The sequence below is a fragment of the Hermetia illucens genome, chromosome 6 (genome assembly GCF_905115235.1).
Source record: "Hermetia illucens chromosome 6, iHerIll2.2.curated.20191125, whole genome shotgun sequence".
Classification (NCBI taxonomy): domain Eukaryota; kingdom Metazoa; phylum Arthropoda; class Insecta; order Diptera; family Stratiomyidae; genus Hermetia; species Hermetia illucens.
Window position 1 is genome coordinate 55,098,154 of NC_051854.1, and position 19,065 is coordinate 55,117,218.

The 19,065-nt window shown below is 41.4% G+C and overlaps 1 protein-coding gene across 1 annotated transcript in view; it reads right to left on the reverse strand.

Moving 5' to 3' along the window:
• LOC119660343 (neprilysin-2) overlaps positions 1 to 19,065 on the reverse strand; it is a 154,434-nt gene that overhangs the window by 84,729 nt on the left and 50,640 nt on the right. The gene's annotated exons all lie outside the window — the stretch shown is intronic.

Here is a 19,065-nt window from a genome sequence, read left to right on the forward strand (position 1 = left end):
ACGTTTCGAGCGGAACAGTCTTTGTAAGCTGAAATAGGCTCTGTTAGCTGACAACAACCGTGCGCAGATTTCATCGTCGTAGCTGTTATCGGTTGTGATTTTCGACCCTAGATAGGAGAAATTATCATATATTTTATTGACAGCTTCCTGTAAATTGCGTTTCAAAATATTTAGGTATACATGCTGGTCCATTTTATAATAATGATCATCGTTGGCGCAACAGTCAATATTGGATCAGGGCTTTGAAGTGTGTTAGAGCACTTCATTCAAGACCGTAACGGTAGACTACAGTACAGTAGGAGGCAATGTGGTCAGTATTGCGCTCGCCCGAGATTATTACCCTGATTTAACTCAGGTACTCATTTACAGCTGAGTCGACTGGTATCCGACGGCAAATCATGATGCAAATTCCACTGCCACCAATGAGATTTGAACCGCGACTTTCCGCACAACATGGTCCATTTCGACATCAATAAACACTAGATTACCGACCCCTGACCAACTCATACTCCCCCAAACAAGCACATTACCTCTCCCGTGTTTCACGGTGCTCCGTAAATTCTTTGTCTCTAATGCTTTGTTAGCTATCCTAGAAGAATACCCAAGTTTGTTTAGAATTCTTTGCACTGTCCTAGTGCTAACATCCATATTACAATTTTGTAATAGTTCTTCTTTTATTTTTACTTATTTGCAGCTCGCTTATTTGCCTTAGCTAACTTATGATGGAGAAACTACTGTTGATGATAGAATGAGGATTAATTATGGGATAGGTTTTAACTAAGGATACGAACGCATTGAAGGAATAAAACCAAGAATCTAAATATCTCGCAATTTGGTTTCAGGCAGAAATACAGGGCTGTCGAACAAATTCAACGCGAAAAAATAATTGCGCTTTTGTGTTACACAGGCATTCAATAAGGTTTGGTACTATGGCCTCATCTGTAAGATTGGACAATCTCTATCTCGGAACGTCGCCAAAGTTTGGACTTATAAGAAAGTTAATTGTCAAATGGAAACTGACGGTTATCGTCAGGGCCGTTTCGGATTTTGGTTGGGTGGTCTAAGCACTGGCCAAATGGCCGGAAAATGCAGGCATCTATTGAAAAAATTTAAAGTCCACATCTCTGTTAATTTTGAGAATTTCGAGGAAAGGAACTTAATTCGAGATTATCAGTTTGGAGGAGAATTGGACCTGCAAAATGACCTAAGAGACACTGGTATTTCCTCTTTAGATTTAAACTGAACCCTTCATCGAATTGCTCAAAGTACGATGATCAAGGGTCCGGAGCATATGTCCTTCCTTTTCGAATAAAGGAAGAAACCTAGAGAATGTTCTAGGTGAATTACTCGTACTGTGAAATCTGGTGTTTAGATTGGGATGTGATTAACTTCATGATTGGACCTAACCCCGCTTAATGATGTAAAACCTTATGATGATACCAGGTAGCAGGCTAAGGGAAGTGGGGGTAGTTTTAGTGAGTCAAAATATAAAAAAGGGCACGCGCTTGGCATTACATAATGGGATGTCCCACACGAACCCACAGCCCACTCTACGAAGGATCGCAAGAAACTATCTCTCTGCTAGAGAGCTATACTACAACAGAAGAAGGATGCTGCAAGCTGTACCTTGTATACGCCGTAAAGGGCCTGTATGGCAAATTATAGCTTGCTGCACCTAAAACTAACTTGAGTGGTAAACATAGTGGGATATCCGAATAAGAAATCTGCTGGAATTATCAAGGAATGGTTAGAGATAAAAGGATTTGAATTGGCGGACTACAAGACGAAGGTAGTGCTTCTCAGCAGGCAAAGGAGCTATAAATGAAAAAGCAGGAGAAGCAATGACCGCACTATCGCGCATCATGTTAAATATTAATGAACCCAAGCAATAAAGAGGGTTACGGTTTGGTAACATGCGGCACCTATCAGAAGCGGAAACACTGGAACCATTGTCTCACAAAAGATTACTGACAATGTTGTATAATACCATAAGAACAGCAAGCACTTACACCACACTATAGGAAGTCGCCGTATGTTTGGTGGTGGGGATAATATCGAGGTGAAAGTACTGGATCAAGGTTTTTGCAGTGATTATTGCTTATCTGGCAATGAAGATTGAACACATCGCAGAGAGGAAGATGATCAGTCGGTATGGCTGATCGGATTTCTCCAAATTTATGAAGGAGGGAGAAGCCCTGCACTCCGTACTGAGTGTTATTACACTAACCTAAAAAGTGGGAGATGGTTTAGGTTGCACTGAATATAGTCATCAGCCGAATTTACAATAAACTGCGAGAGGCGCAACAGAAAATGATACCAATTCACCTATGGCGAAATTAACAGCGAATAACAAAATTCGATGGTGATATCAGCTGGGAAGAGGTGCTTTCAACATATTAAAAACTTTCATTGGTTTCTATTGCTACAAAAAAAGGCTGCAGTGTTTTGCTCAATATTTGAGTCAATTGGAGAAGATGATAGTTCTGACTTTAATAATCATAATCGTTGGCGCAACAATCCATATTGGATGAAGTGGTTAGAGCACTTCATTCAAGATCATAACGGTACACTACAGGATTACAGAACCATGTAGGAGGCAATGTGGTCAGCATTGCGCTCGCCCGAGATTATTACCCTGATTTGACTCAGGTACGACAGCCTTGCGCTCAAACCACTCAGCTATCCGGTCTGACTTTACTGGCTGGCTCCATCTCCACCCGGTGACCACTAGGTGTTTTGCCTTCAAAACAGCAAACGGAGGAGCATAAAGACGAGCTTTCCGCGTTTTAAAACCGAAAAAAAAACACTGGCCCTTTTGGTAGGAGTTTGAGCGAAGCGCTGAAAACGCTTTCTCGAAAAATATCAACTTGTGCAGGAACCCAGGATACAGTTTCGGATTGGACAGATCAAACGACAACGGCTTCGGAAACGTAAAATGAACTACTCTTTTGAGTCTTGGAATGTGCAATCCCTTTTCCTAACGTGTGCACTGCGGGAGCTCCGTCAGGAAGTATCCCGTAACAGCATGAGCATCCTCACGCTCCAAGAAACGAAATGGCTCGGGGGCAAAGTAAATAATTACGAACTTTACACAATATTTACCAGCGGCAAAGAGCGGCGAAGCAAAGAATTCGAATTTGCTTAATCCACTTCAAGATGAAGTCTCTCAATGTGTGGTATATCAAATGCCGTACACCAACGGGGACAAAGACGATATCATGAAAGACGGATTCTACACGCGACTGGAGAGAATTTTTAACGATTTGCCTTCCAATGACATCAAAGTATTATTATCATAGAACATTTCAACGCTGAAATTGCGAACAAACCGTTCCATAGAGGCATAACAGGAGGGCATAGCCTTCATAATGAAACAAACGATAATGGCCAAAGACTTATCGACTTCGTCAGCAGAAAAAATTTAGTCGTAAGCTCCACTTGCTTCCCCCATAAGAACATACATAAACTGACGTGGACATCACCAGACAGGCAGACATTCAATCAAATCGACCACGTCCTCGTCAAAAAAAGGCTGCTTCAAACAAATTGGACATGAGGACCGCTATGAGGTGCTAACTGTGACGCGGATTATTTCCTGGTTAAAGGGAAATAATGTTGTTAAATAGCCAAAAACAGCCACAGGAATTGGATTCGTAAAATCATTGTGGAAAAATTAACAAGTCGGAATAACGGAAGCTCGCGCTTCAGATATAAAGGTTTTGTGTTCATCTTACAATATGTGAGAAACTTCTACGCACATTTTTCCATCCGTATATAGCTGCAAATCCAACATATTCCTCCATATTTTTCCAAACCACAAGTTATATATTACAGACACAGATAGTATTCTTATCCTAAACAAACAAATTGCCTAATACCGAATACTGTACATATCCGTGCACGTATATAAATTAATCGGACCTATATTTCTGGTTTACTTCATGCACAAAAGTACACATATGTACATATATAGTACGTATATTGAATACTACTGGTTTAATGTACAAATATACAAATATATCTGTCTGGATTAACTACCCGCAAACTTCATTTGCACGCATATATACCTACATACACACATGTCTGTCTGAAGTAATTGATATTGATATGTATATATGTTAAATGACCCAAAAATTTAAAATATAATAAAATGTTTCTTTCTGCCCCCCATTCAAATCAGCTGACTTTCTTGTGGTATTGACGAATTGATATGGGATGATGACGTCATTCACGTTATAGAATGTACGTAATTCACAACAAATGGCAAAGTTTCACCGCCTATAACTTTGTTAATAATAGTTGGAGTTTCTTCTAACTCGACCAAATTGTGTCCTATGCCGTCCTTTACACTAATGCAGTTCTAGTTCTAGCATGAACTTAAGGGGGGGTTCCGGCTAAATTTCTAAAATATGCTTATATTCTATTATTAACTTTATTTGTGCGGATAGTGGAATGAGATGTATTTTGCGACCTAGATTTCATTTAGATACACCACTGTGATTTTTTTCAGATTTTTCAGTTGGATAGGTTCTGAGAACGAGACCTGTTACACCTTTTGATGTCATATTTTGAGCCCTTACTCCCGTGTGTTTCACCCGACATCTAATATGGGGCCTCAACCCAACGACGATGCATTTCCACCCCTTTCCAATTTCGGATGCCGCAAACGGAGAACCCATACCTCCGACTTTGCACGAAATAGAGGCAGTTTTTTTGTAAATTAAAATCACATAAAACTCTCGGAATCGATGGCATCCCAGCCAAGCTCAAGACGGGGGAATAGAGCTCACCAGTGGACTCTACAAACTAATCAGCAGATTCTGGACAACCAAATAAATACTTGACGACTGGGAAAAAACTGTAATTTGTCCAGTGTACAAAAAGTGTGATCGTCTGCGTTGCAAAAACTGCAGCGAAATCTCATTGCTGTGCAGGTGTTACAAGTTGCTGACGAAGATAATTGAATGACAACTGAGAGAGTGTACAAAAAACATCATCGACGAATACCAAGCTGGCTTCAGATCCGGAGGAACGACAACGGGTCAGATATTCCCAGTTAAGCAGCTCTTTGAAAAGTGTTGGGAATATGACATCTATGTGCACCAACTATTCGTTGACTTCTGTCAGGCGTACGATAGTGTAAATCTTAATGCTCTGTACAAAATGATGATCGAACTAAAAGTTCCACCGAAGCTAGTGCGGCTAGTGAAAGCCACAATGATTAACAACGAGGGCCAGGTAAAAATCCAAAATGAACTGTCACAAAGCTTTCCTATAGTGTCAGGACGCGTTTTTTGGATCGAGATAATTGGAAGCGATGCCTCTGTGTGCCCAAGGCTCGATTTGGACTGTAGCGCCATCGAAGAAAAAGGGTTTTGCTATTTGATCATTTGGTTCCGGAATTCGCTAGTTTTATAATTAAAAGAATTAACATAGAATTTAGACTCGCAATGGAATATTGTACTTATCAAGGACAACGATCTATGACACAAAAAGAACCCACTTTCCCGAACTGCCTAGCGTAACATAATGCTATTCTTTATCGGCGGCCACTTTGGAACTACTGCGCTACTGCTACTGTTAGTGTGCCTATGCAATAAATTCATACCAAATTTGCTAGTTCGCCATCATCATTCATAAACACCACTCTGCTGCTGATCTGCATTGATCCTTAGGGGTTAGAAGTGATCAAAAACCATCAGTAACCACAGAGAGTCAAATGGTTCCCGTTATAGGGTCCACACAACTTAACTTAAGTAGTACAGCATGATATGATAGATCTTAGAGTCCCAATTTGGCTCTTTTGTTGGGGTCGATTTGTAAAAACCAGGCAATGTAGGTGGAAGTTGGAAGACAAAAAGTGAAGAAAATTTCCGTACTTTTTTCAATTTGTTGAAGTTATATAACTACTGTATTTCGGGGACAAACTGTCCCTTTCATTAGTGTGTTCTCACGCTACACCGTATACTGCAGCAAAAAACGAAAATTTTTATACTTTTCTTTTTAAGGTTGTATATAAAACATCATCATCAACGGCGCAACAACCGGTATCCGGTCTAGGCCTGCCTTAATAAGGAACTCCAGACATCCCGGTTTTGCGCCAAGGTCCATCAATTCGATATCCCTAAAAGCTGTCTGGCGTCCTGGCCTACACCATCGCTCCACCTTAGGCAGAGTCTGCCTTGTCTTTTTTTTCTACCATAGATATTGCCCTTGTAGACTTTTCGGACTAGATCATCCTCATCCATCCGGATTAAGTGACCCGCCCACCGTAACCTATTGAGCTGGATTTTATCCACAACCGGACGGTCATGGTATCGCTCATAGATTTCGTCGTTATGTAGGCTACGGAACCGTCCATCCTCATATAGGGGGCCAAAAATTCTTCGGAGGATTCTTCTCTCGAGCGCGGCCAAGAGTTCGCAATTTTTCTTTCGAGGAATACATGAGGACTGGCAAGATCATTGTCTTGTACAATAAGAGCTTTGATCCTATGGTAAGACGTTTCGAGCGGAACAGTTTTTGTAAGCTCGCCTGGCTGACAACAACCGTGCGCGGATTTCATTATCATAGCTGCTATCGGTTGTGATTTTCGATCCTAGATAGGAGAAATTATCAACGGTCTCAAAGTTGTATTCTCCTATCGTTATTCTTCCCGTTTGACCAGTGCGGTTTGATGTTGTTGGTTGGTTGGTTTTCGGTGCTGACGTTACCACCATATATTTTGTCTTGCCTTCATTGATGTGCAGCCCAAGATGTAGCCCCGATTGCCGCCTGCTCGATCTGGATGAAGGCAGTCTGTACATCTCGGGTGGTTCTTCCCATTATGTCGATATCGTCAGCATAGGCCAGTAGTTGGGTGGACTTGAAGAGGATCGTATCTCTTGCATTTACCTCAACATCACCGATCACTTTCTCGAGGGCCAGATTAAAGAGCACGCATCATAGGGCATCCCCTTGTCGTAGACCGTTGTTGATGTCGAATGGTCTTGAGAGTGATCCTGCTACTTTTATCTGGCCTCGCACATTGGTCAGGGTCAGCCTTGTCAGTCTTATTAATTTCGTCGGGATACCGAATTCTCTCATGGCCGTGTACAGTTTTACCCTGGCTGTGCTATCATTGGCGGCTTTGAAGTCGATGAATAGATGGTGCAATTGTTGTCCATGTTCCAACAGTTTTTCCATCGCTTGCCTTATTAAAATGTGTGTATATTATCCGCACTTTTCTCTAAAATGATTAAACCGATCCGAACGAAATTTGGTGGACATATGGAAACTATAAAATCCCACGCATATGGTGAGTGACATCAGCTTATAAAGTACATACATACAAAGGGGGGATGTACAATTTTTTTCATCGGATTTAGTCGTGTGGAGTATCAAATGAATGGTCTCGGTTAGTACTTTCCGAATCTGATATTAATTTTGGTATGAATTGTAAAGTGCGCGAGTAAGGAGTGCGCACTTAAAGTGAGACGGACCTCATTTTGGGAAACCACATAAACCTAAAATCCGAAAATATGAAAATTCCATTCATGAAGAATCTACTTTTCCTCAGCCCTTTTAAGTTTTTTTCTAAAACAAAATCTTATTAACGTCGGTTTACTGTCTGTCCGTCCGTCTGTCACATGCATTTTTATCGGAAACCGTTATAGCGATTGATACCAAATTTGTTGGAAAGGAAGGAACTGTGAACGCTCATGCATACAGTGAGCTACATCAGTCTACGTCGAATTTCAGCGGGGAACCTCATACATGCAAAAATGGGATGTACATTTTTTTCGCCAATTATAGTCATATGGGGTATCAAATGAAAGGTCTCGGTTAGTACTTTCGGTCTTAGTTTTGACATTTGGTGATGGTGAGTGCGGGGGTCGAAAGTGATCATTTCTTTCTCAGAAACTACCAAACTAAAAAATCCGAAAAAATCAAGAGGCTTCCACTATATGGTGTCTAGGCTCCGAAATACCCTCTATATTGATATCTGTTCAAATAAAGTTAATAATAATATATGTATTTTTTGGTAATTGACTGCGAAACCCCCCTTACGTTCATCCTAGAATTAGGAAATTTTGCAGCAATGCAGGCTATAACATAGAGCATGATTCTAAATTAATCAATGTTGATAATTTCTATGCTTGGTCGAAAAAACGTTTGTTTTGCATGTCAGGATAGAATGTTAATCTGTTGACATGTTATTTGAAAAATTATTAGAATTAAGTCAAGTATAGAATCATGCTATGCACAGTCAATGCAATTTAAAACTGAGAACAATGATCAATTTCCATTACGTTATTATAATGTAATATGTTTTGTGTTAAAAGTATTATATTTAGTGAACCGTGAAATCTGAAAACAAAGCAATCCCAAATATATACACATGATATATATGTTACATATTTATTTACATCAAACTCAAAGTCATTCCAAGCATATTATACCATTGGGTACACAAAATGAGAGAAGAGCACGTATATAATTTCATTATTAGTGGTGCATATACTCATTAACCTGACGATCGGGAGAGTCGATTCCTAGATAACAAGTTTATGGGCAGAAACATTGTGCCAAACATCCTAGACAGATTGAGCAACAATAAAGGTTACAGAGAGATTGCAGCAACCAATGACTAGGGTGTGATTCAAATCATGCGTTTACATATCTACGTATGTACTACTACACATGTGTATACAAACATAGAGAGGATAATTTGCAAATTTATGTTGCGAAACATCCCCCTCTATTATTACTTCATTCTCTCGAATTGTTTATACTTTAAACCCTTCTTTAAGTGAAAGAGCGCGTAAAGTACTTGCATTAGGCGTAAATTGAGGCATTTTCTGGGGATTACTAAGAGACTTCCTTGAATTTATTGTCAGTTAAATTCTCAGTGAGCATCGGAAATGCGATCCACTAGGGGGGAAATAAACAAAAAAGTATTTCTTACATATGCTCGTATTGCACAATGGTAGTACACCTCAAGGAATTGTGGGAATATACATCTGCAGGATTTTCCTGAAAAGGTCACATTTTAATTTTCGATCACACCCTTAATACTATGTAGCTTGGCAAAATAGATATGCACGCAGATACTACATATATTCGTAGGAACGCATGTCGTTTACTAGAGAATATGGTTTGTTTATGGCATGCATCTATATCAAAAATGCTCCCTATTAAAAACATATCATACCTACAAAAGTCAAATTCGATTATGTATCTTCCTTAATTTGATATAGTAGAAATTCATTTTTAATTTTTTTATAATAATGGTCACCATTATTCATAGTAAGGGAATATTTTTTAAATGGACAACTCCACTACATCTGCATCCTACCTACCGGGTAGTTTAAGCTGACCATCGGTCGCCCTGTTCAATGGAAGTAGCGAAAATGGAAGATATCGTGCAGGCCTTTTTTCCTCTCAACCTCATCCGAACTAACCCTGTTGATGAAGGAGGGAGTACTGAGGAATATCCACAGTTTACTGCAAAAGAACTAGACGAGATGGTCCTGCCCATGAGGGACAAAAAAGCACCAGGGTCGGACGGTATTCTCAGCGAAGTGTTGAAACTCGTATGTAAATACAAGCCAGACTTGCTACTCGGCGCATTCAACGCATGGTGTTCCCTCCCACAGCTTATCGTCCGCTCACAGCGAGGAAGCCACGACTGACTGACTCAATATGTGCTGCGGGAGACTACTCACCAACACAATATAGTTTCAGAGCGGGACGACCTACCATTGAGGAGATGATGCAAGCGATAAAACTGGATGAGGCACACAGTCACCACTGACGGTGAGTGGTGTTCTTTGTGACCCTCGGCGTGAGAAACGCTTTTAATTTTGCAAGGGGGTTCTACACGTTTGAGGCACTGGAAAATCGTTTTCATACTCCAGGCTAGCTATTGCTGATGGTAAGGGAGTATTTGAAGGACCGTGCCTTATTCTACTAGAATCGGGAAGGACAGCGCAGAATGAAGGTAACATTGACGGCGGCTCAGGGATCTATCCATGATCCGGACCTTTGGAACGTCTTATACGATAGCTTTCCACGAGTCGGGATGACTGGTAAATTGCATCTGGTCGGCTACGCGACGACGTTGCGGCACTGGTTATCGCATGCACGGTTGAGCAAGCTCAGCGCACACTGGAAATGGGGATGCGCCGTTGTGCTGACCAAGAAGAGGGCTTCCACAGTCACCACAGACAAGGCTGCGACTAGAATGTTTGCGATTTGCCGGTTGATGTCCAATGTCGGAGGTCCCTTATCGAGCAGCCCTCGCTTGCTGATGAGCGCGGTTCATTCAGTCCTCATTTACCGTTCCGAAATATGGGCTGACTCCCTCAGTAAGGAAATGTACCGTAAGCGCTTAGTGCAAGTACAAAGATGAGGGGCTTTGCAAGTTACATTCGCCTATCGTACCGTCTCGGAACCAGCTGAAAAACGGAGGCTTATATATCTCAGGAAAGGCAAGGAAAATAAGGAAGACATAATGTACTAAGGGAAATTTGCTATTTTATAGTAGGTTTTTTCAGAACCCTTTTCAGTCGGGCGCATTTTTGCAGGGAGAGCCCAAGTTTTGAAATGCCGAAAGATTTAAATACTATTCTGCATAAAATCACCCTAAATAAACATAAATTTCACACACCGCAAACTGAAATTTGTCCCGGGATGAAAATCATGTACAGAAACTGGGCCCACGGTGAACACTATTTTTTCATTCAAATTTCTGTGCCGCACGTTAGTTTGTGAATATACACTTACATACATAAATATAGAAAGATTTGTGATTTGTAGTGCGGAACCGATACTTCGAATTCATTTCAGAAATTGTAATGTATGAAATATTTCCCCAAAACTTACGAAAAAATACTTGGACTAAGAGGAATTCGATCGGAAATGCCAATGAAAGGTCGAAAAGTTCGAAAAATTAAAAATTAAATTCGAAAAATTAAAAATTAAATTCCTCAAAAAACCAAAACTAGTTGAAAAATTTCGAGAAAAAGCGTGAAAGTATATGTACAAATAGCGGTCAAAGGGTAGTATAGGTCCCACGCCGAAACATCGATTGGTACCCACGATGGACCATAAAACCTGAAAAACGTCTGCTGGACCAAAACCAACAGCTCTTCTACCAAACCTTATCTCCACCTCCATGTGGTGAACGCTGGGAGTTCTTTCTTTATGAAAAACTGCAGACGGAGAAGGATGAAGGCGAGTCTCCCGCGCCAAAAAACGGAACAAAATGTACCAACTGGTCCTCCAGGTTGGGGGTCGGGTAGGGCTGACAACCCTACACACAAAACCGATGTTACAAAGCCACGCAAGGAGCCTAGGACAGGATGGATTTTACAACGACGAACCCAACAACGACAACGGATTAGCTGGGACCATTTTCAGCCTAAATGATCACGTGCTAATTGAATGCCATCACCTTCAGCCTTGATAAATGTCAGAACACATAGGGGGACTAATATAGACTCGGACCATTACCTCATTGGCATGGTGCTCCGAGCTCGAATTACGAAAGCACCTACAATCCCCTCTGACAATCAAGTGAGAGTGAATACTCAAGCCATTCACAACACAGCTCCCCGCAACACCTATAAGGGCGAAATGGATACCGCAATAGTCAGGCAATCAACAGAGATCCTGAAGACGAAGCATCAGCAGATGATCATCACAACCACCTGAAGGACGTTATCATTGATAGGGGCACAAACATACTTGGCCCCAGCGGCAAGAAAAGTCGGAACGGATGGTTTGACGATGAATCTAAGCTAGCTACGGAAAGGAAGAATGCCGCATACCGAGTAATGTTATATTCTCAAGGAACATGGGCACGCGAACTAGCACTAGGCGCGCAAGTTTTACCAACAAGTCAGCAAGATGAAGCCTTATACACTTCGATGCTTATCCTGCCGAGACAAAGACAGACAGATTGAGCATATTAGAGCGATGGATTGAACACTTTGATGAGCTACTGAACAACCAGAACATCGGCGAGTTGGAGGTCCCGCCAACTGAATACGACGGACAAATACTGCCACCAACCAAGTATAGGAAAAACAGTCTGTGCAATTCATCCGCTTAAAAATCATAAGTTGCCAGAAGCCGATGGGTTGACAGCCGAATTGGTTATATATGGAGGCGACCAACTAAACAAATCAGTTCATCAACTGGCAACGAATCAATGCCTGATGACTGGAAACAAGGCACTATCTGTCCCATATATAAAAAGGGGGATATCACGCATTGCAGCAATTATAGAGGTTGCTGAGTACCATCTATAAAATATTTTCGGCTATCTTGCTAAGCTGGATAGCCCCATACGCTCAGAACCTCATTGGCCCATTCCAAAGGCTTCACTTGCGGCAAATAAGTAACAGATCAGATATTCTCTTTGCGGCAAACGATGGAAAAACTGTTGGAATATGGACATCGGTTGCACTATCTATTCATCGACTTTAAAGCCGCCTATGATAGCATAGTCAGGGTGAAACTGTACACGGCCAAATTCATTAGACTATTTAGGATCACTCTCAAGACCATTCGACATCAGCAACAGTCTACGATAAGGTGATGCCCTATCATGCGTCCTTTTTAACCTCGCCCTGGAGAAAGTGATCCGTGATGCTGAGGTAAATGCGAGGGGTCTTTAAGTCCACCCAACTACTGGCCTATGCTGACGATATCGACATCATTGGAAGAACGACCCGAGATGTACAAACTGACTTCATCCAGATCGAGCAGGCGGCGCGAGATCTTGGGCTGCACATTAATGAAGGCGAAGACAAAATATGTGTGGCAACGTCAGCACCGAAAATGAACCAACCAACAACATCAAACCACACTAGTCAAATAGGAAAAATAAAGATAGGAGACTAAAACTTTGAGACCGTTGAAAATTTCTCCTATTTAGGCTCGAAAATCAGAACCGATAATAGCTACGATGATGAAATTCGCGCACGGTTGTTGGTTGTCAACAGAGCCTATTTCAGTTTATAAAAACTTTTCCGTTCGAAACGTCTCACCATAGGATCAAAGCTCTTACTGTACAAGACAGTCCTCATGTATTCCTCGGAGACCTGGGTTCTTAGCCAGAAAAATTGCGAACTCTTGGCACCGTTCGTGAGAAGTATCTTCCGAAGAATTTTTGACCCCCTACATGAGGATGGACGATTCCATAGCCTACATAACGACGAAATCTATGAGCGGTACCATGACCGTCAGGTCAGGTTTTAGGGATATCGAATTGGTGGACCTCGCGGTTCAAATCTCACTGATGGCAAAGGGATTTGTTATCGTAACTGGATGTCGAATACCAGTCGACTCAACTGTGAATGAGTACTTCAGTTGAAGCAGGGTAATAATCTCGGACGAGCGCAATGCTGAACACATTGCCTCCTACAATGTACTGTATTTAGTGTACCGCTACGCTCTTCAGCCAAATGCTCTAACACACTTGAAGGCCCTGATCCAGTATGGATTGTTGCGCCAATGATTATTATTATTACTTGTTCACACATGAAAACACGAAGGAATCTTTAGTTACTTTCAGATGGAACAGCCGTGCACCCAAGATTCCTCGCCTAAGCAAACGCAAAACCTTTCCCTGCTTCTTATGATATCATATTCAATCCCGTTTGTTGGTGCAAACATGGGAAGGTTACTTATCAATATTTTCGGCGTAAATTATTGAGTCGTTAAACATAGTTAACAGACAAAATATATGGTGGCAACGTCAGCACTGAAGACGAATCAACCAACAACATCAAACCGCACTGGTCAAACGAGAAGAATAACGATAGGAGAATACAACTTTGAGACCATTTGACAATCTCTCCTATCTAGGGTCGAAAATCACAACCAATAACAACTACGATGATGAAATCCGCGCACGGTTGTTGTCAGTCAACAGAGCCTATTTCAGCTTACAAAGACTGTTCCGCTCGAAACGTCTCACCATAGGGTCAAAGCTCTTACTGTACAAGACTATGATCTTGCCAGTCCTCATGTATTCCTCGGAAACTTGGGTTCTTAGCAAGAAAAATTGCGAACTCTTGGCCGCGTTCGAGAGAAGAATCCTCCGAAGAATTGTTGGCCCCCTGCATGAGGATGGACGATTCCGTAGCCTACACAATGACGAAATCTATGAGCGATACCATGACCGTCCGGTTGTGGATAAAATCCGGCTCAATAAGTTACTGTGGGCGGGTCACTTAATCCGTATGGATGAGGATGATCCCACCCGGAAAGTCTATAAGGGCAATATCTATGGTAGAAAAAGAAGACGAGGCAGACCCTGCCTAAGATGGAGCGATGGCGTGGGTCAGGACGCCAGACAGCTTTTAGGGATATCGAATTGGTGGACCTCGGCGCAAAACCGGGATGTCTGGAGTTCCTTATTAAGGCAGGCCTAGACTGGATACCGGTTGTTGCAACGTTGATGATGATGATGATAAACATACTTTCCATTAGTGATGATTTTATTAAAGTTTGATGAGAGATTTCGAAGCTGAGAGCTGAAAAGCCAATCAGCTCGAGATTACTTGCCCAGTGAAAACTTGTTTGTATTGCATTACAGGCTGCTACTCAACCACGTAGGTTGTTTCTGAGTTCTGCAGCTAGATATGGTAGCATAAGGATGTCTTATCAAATATTGTATTAATAAACCTCCAGATATTTATAGGTGAAAACATTACCTCTAAAAATAGGTTAATAAGCAGACAGAGTGTATACAAACATCATTTAAGAAAAATTCGAAGTTGAGTTGAGATAAAACTTTCGCTCCAACCTATAAAGTAATTTATAAAAACCTGTTGAGGTTAAATTTAGTTCATATAAAATACAATAGCCGCACAAATAAATTGTTGACAACAATAGAACAATCAATTGAATCGTGGGAGACTGAAAGAAGCTTTAATTTGCAAATCCATGTAAATAATTTAATGGAATTATTGCGTTTTACAATGACCTCTCAACATTTCGCGTTGCCAGAAATTACAATCTAGAATACTAAACACCAAAAATTCAAATCTAAATGGCTGCGACCGTTTCCGTTCACCCTTCATTTGAATTGCATATTTTCGCTTTTTTCACATAAACAAGAGAATTAAAAATATAAACAAAATATCCAAGTTCCAATGACAAACATTTCCACAGATTCACCCAGAAATAAATCTAATGTAGATTTAAGCTTATTAATACTTTTTTTTCTTCCAAAATGGCGGTAGATTGAATAGGTTTGCTGTCCAATTCAGCATTTTGTTAACCTTGTGCCAACAGCACTTTTTTCCTATATAAAATCGGCTGTGCAACATACATACATATGCACACATATGTGACAATTTGTATAATCCAAATATGCGTAAGCGTTGTAACTCCAGGTGATAATTACCCGAAAGGTAGTGTTGCGGCTTTTCTGCATTTCAAATGCGTATAGTGAGTAGATATACAGAAACGGAGAACTGCGAGAGAAAACCTATGCACGGCAAATTGCAACATTTAACATTATGCATGCACGTTATGTAGCATTTATCATACATGCTTATAAAAGAAAATGCTTTAACCTTTTCGTCTTGTGAAGGTAAGTAAATGCCGATTTCGAGTCCACAACGTAACGGCTGTGGGCAAGAACTTTAATTAATTATTTTAATTCAATTTAAATATACCAAAACCAGACAGTAGCACTGCATAAGTTGCCTCTATTTCCAGTAATGTCTGTTGAAAACACTCATACAAATTGACCATCACTTATTCTAACTATTACTATCATTATGTCAATTGGAGCATTTTGGTACGAGGTAAACCCTTCAATTCATCTAAAGCAAAGAGCAAAGCATTCCAGACCCGTATGATTATCACGACCTCTCCCGGCCGGTATTTTTTTTCTAGGGCTCTGAATATACCCAATATTCAATTTGACGTAGTGCTGATGTTTTATCTTTTAGCGAGTATTTATTTGACGCGAAATATGCAAATTTGGCCTGCTATAACTTTGTGAATATAGGTAGGATTTGCACCAAACTTTCCAGTATCCTCCCCATTAAATTCTATTTACTGAAATAGGATGAAATTAAAGTGAGTTCGTAAATTTCCAAAATTTTAAAATGTACTATTATTAACCTTATTTGAGCATATAACATCACGGAAAGTATTTAGAGGCATAGACACCGTATGCGCAGACCACCATTATTTTTTTTAGATTATTCGGTTGTGTAATTTCTGGGAACGGGTTCTTGAAGTAAATGTCCCTTTTCGGACCGCCGAACTCCTCCCCTTTGCAACTAATGCCAAAAATAATACCTGCTGGCATGTCACTTGACTATCTTCGGTGAAAAAAATTTTGTACGCCTCTTTTAGGTATATGGACCCCCCCCCCCCCCTTCAGTTCCCCATGCAGCAATGTAATTCATCGTAAAGGTGAGAACCTTTCAATTGAATTTCGTGTCAATCGGTACAGTCGTTTCTGAAAAAAGCGCGTGTGGCAGACAGACGGACAGATAGACAAACGGACAGACGGACAGACGGACAGACGGACAGACTGACAGACAGACCTATGCGGAGTTTCCAAATCTCCCATCAGGCGCGTCCTTTCGTGCGGATAAGGGAATGCTCGGCGGATGCGTAGGAATATGCACATATTCACATTTGGAGGTGTGCATGCTTATGCGCAGACCGAGTAGGTGGGAAATAAACGCCCGCCCGTGGATAAAAATTGGCTATGGGAAGGATACCCAGAAATAAAACCAAACATGGAGGAACAGAAGGAGAATAAAGTTACGGTGCAGGGCTTCGGAAACCCAGTACCGGCGGCTTTTGGGAGTGGGCAAGCAGGCTCCCGGCTTTCGATATCCCTTAACTGCAGTGGCTCGGTAATGGATTACTTGACCACCGTTGCATCGAATACTACAAGTAGCCTGGAGAAAGAGGCATTTAAAAGGAGTATATCACTCCCGAGAACGTCTGCTCAAAATACACGAAAAGATACGGAGGTCATGTGGTTACATGGAAACCGGGATGGGATGACCCTCTGAGATCCTATGCTCCAGGGGAATTTTTGGAGGATGTGGTCTCGACCCGATTATTTGCGGTTGGTCTCCTTGTGGGAGTTTCATTATAGTTTCACCCACATCGCGGGCAGAGGTTCTTGTGAGCTCAAGGGTGCAGTTGCGCTGTACAACTCGAACGCCATACACCTTAGTCGCAGCAAATGTGTTAGATAGGTTTGCAATCAGTATAAAGCAGAATTACCAGTACCCAAAGAGGATCGTAGCATTATGTCTGCATGGCAGCTACTCATGTTAAACCCCCAGAATGTTTGGTCCATACCAACCAAGTTTTGCCTCCGGTGGCAACCTAGCATAAAAATGCATAACCTTCCTCATTACTTCTTACTGTAAGTTGTCGTGTGTTCTAAACGTGTCAACTTCGGTCAAAGGGCGAGCGACCCATTTAGCTGCCATAGTCTATTTGGACTCTCTCGGCAATTTTGCAAACTCCAGATTCATCTCTCCTCTTAAATAATGTCTCAAACCCCTCGGATTTAAAGAAATCGCGCGATTGCTTGACCATGTTTGATTATCACACTGTACAGTTAAAAACTGTGTTTTACAAACGAAAAATTGGGTGACTATGTGTTGCGCAACAGAAAGAGTACCGGTTGCTCCGATATTAAAAGCGCTGCTGATTCACTAGACACGCGGGATCTGTACCGAACTGCCGAATGGGTGCTGACATCGGCAACGAGGTTGTCGTTACTGTTTCTGCTCGCGTGGGAACTCCGCAATTCTGCTACTGTCCAGCAATAGGAAAATTTCTTCCTGCGTCGACCGAAGTAACTTTGAACAATCCACCTGAAAATATTGATAATTCTTGGCTTGCCTTTAAAAGTGTTTTTCTCCCTGGAGCGTCTGAGGTTGCCGGCCGCATCCCAAGAAGATGCAGCAAGACCTGGTTCATTAAGAGAACTAAGGAGCGAATCAATAAACATGAGCGGTTCACGGCTTTGCTAATCGCTGCTAATGCAAGCGTTCGCGACACTTTCGAGCTCCGTAACCATGACAGAGGACAAGGCAGGTAGTGTAGCATACGTCTTGACACAAGGGATTTCGCCATTACTTTGGCCAGGGAAACTGAAGCCACCGTAAATTGTAACGATTCTGCTACCATAAACCGCATCACGAGCAAATTGCAGGTAGTCTTTCGATTGAGGAACGCTAATGGTGGGTTTCTGATTGACAATGGAGAACCGCGTAAGAGGTGGAAGAACACCTTACGATAATTTTTGATTTTAACATTCGGGTACACAGTACTACTCGAGATAAAAGTAAATTCGTTTCTGCCATCACTGTATTCGAGCGCCGGTCTAGAAGGTCTCTCTCCGAAACTTTTTCTGATAGTAGTTTCTTAAAATTTGCTGTTTCCACTCATTCGTAAATGTTTCGAATCTGAGATCTTTCCCAGAGAGCAAAATAAGGGGATACTCGTTAAGATTTCAATGAAGGCCACCCGTCGGTAGTATTTAGGTCCCTCTATCGCCACAAAGACAATATTTAAGTAGGCACACCAACACCCTACAAATCATTTTGGAGCAGTGTGGGAAGTTGCTGCACTTGCTTTTCATCAATTTCGGAAACACATTCAACAGTGTCAAAGGAGAGTGTATCTGGATTGCTCTAGACTGGAGGGGTGAACTAACAGATTGTGAGAGCGATAAATAATAGCACAGAATGCTACGCGCTGCATTATGGTAAGATCTTTGAAGAATTCGACGTCCAAAGCGGAATTTGCAAAAGTTAAATTCTGTTGCCAATATTATTTCTTCCCATTGTTAGTCGAATATGTGGTCAGGTTCAAATGGCTTTGTATTCAGAGAAAGGGCAAGCAGAGTCGAACTGAAAATAAACATCAATAAAACTGAAGTTTTCAGTCTGAAGGATTATCGTACTCTTTGTGTTGACATTAATGGGCAAAGCATTGAGGGCACTGAAAAATGTGTGCATTTTGATAGCGCTGTCACACTCAATGTCAGCGGACGTATTATCAGCGAGAAATCCA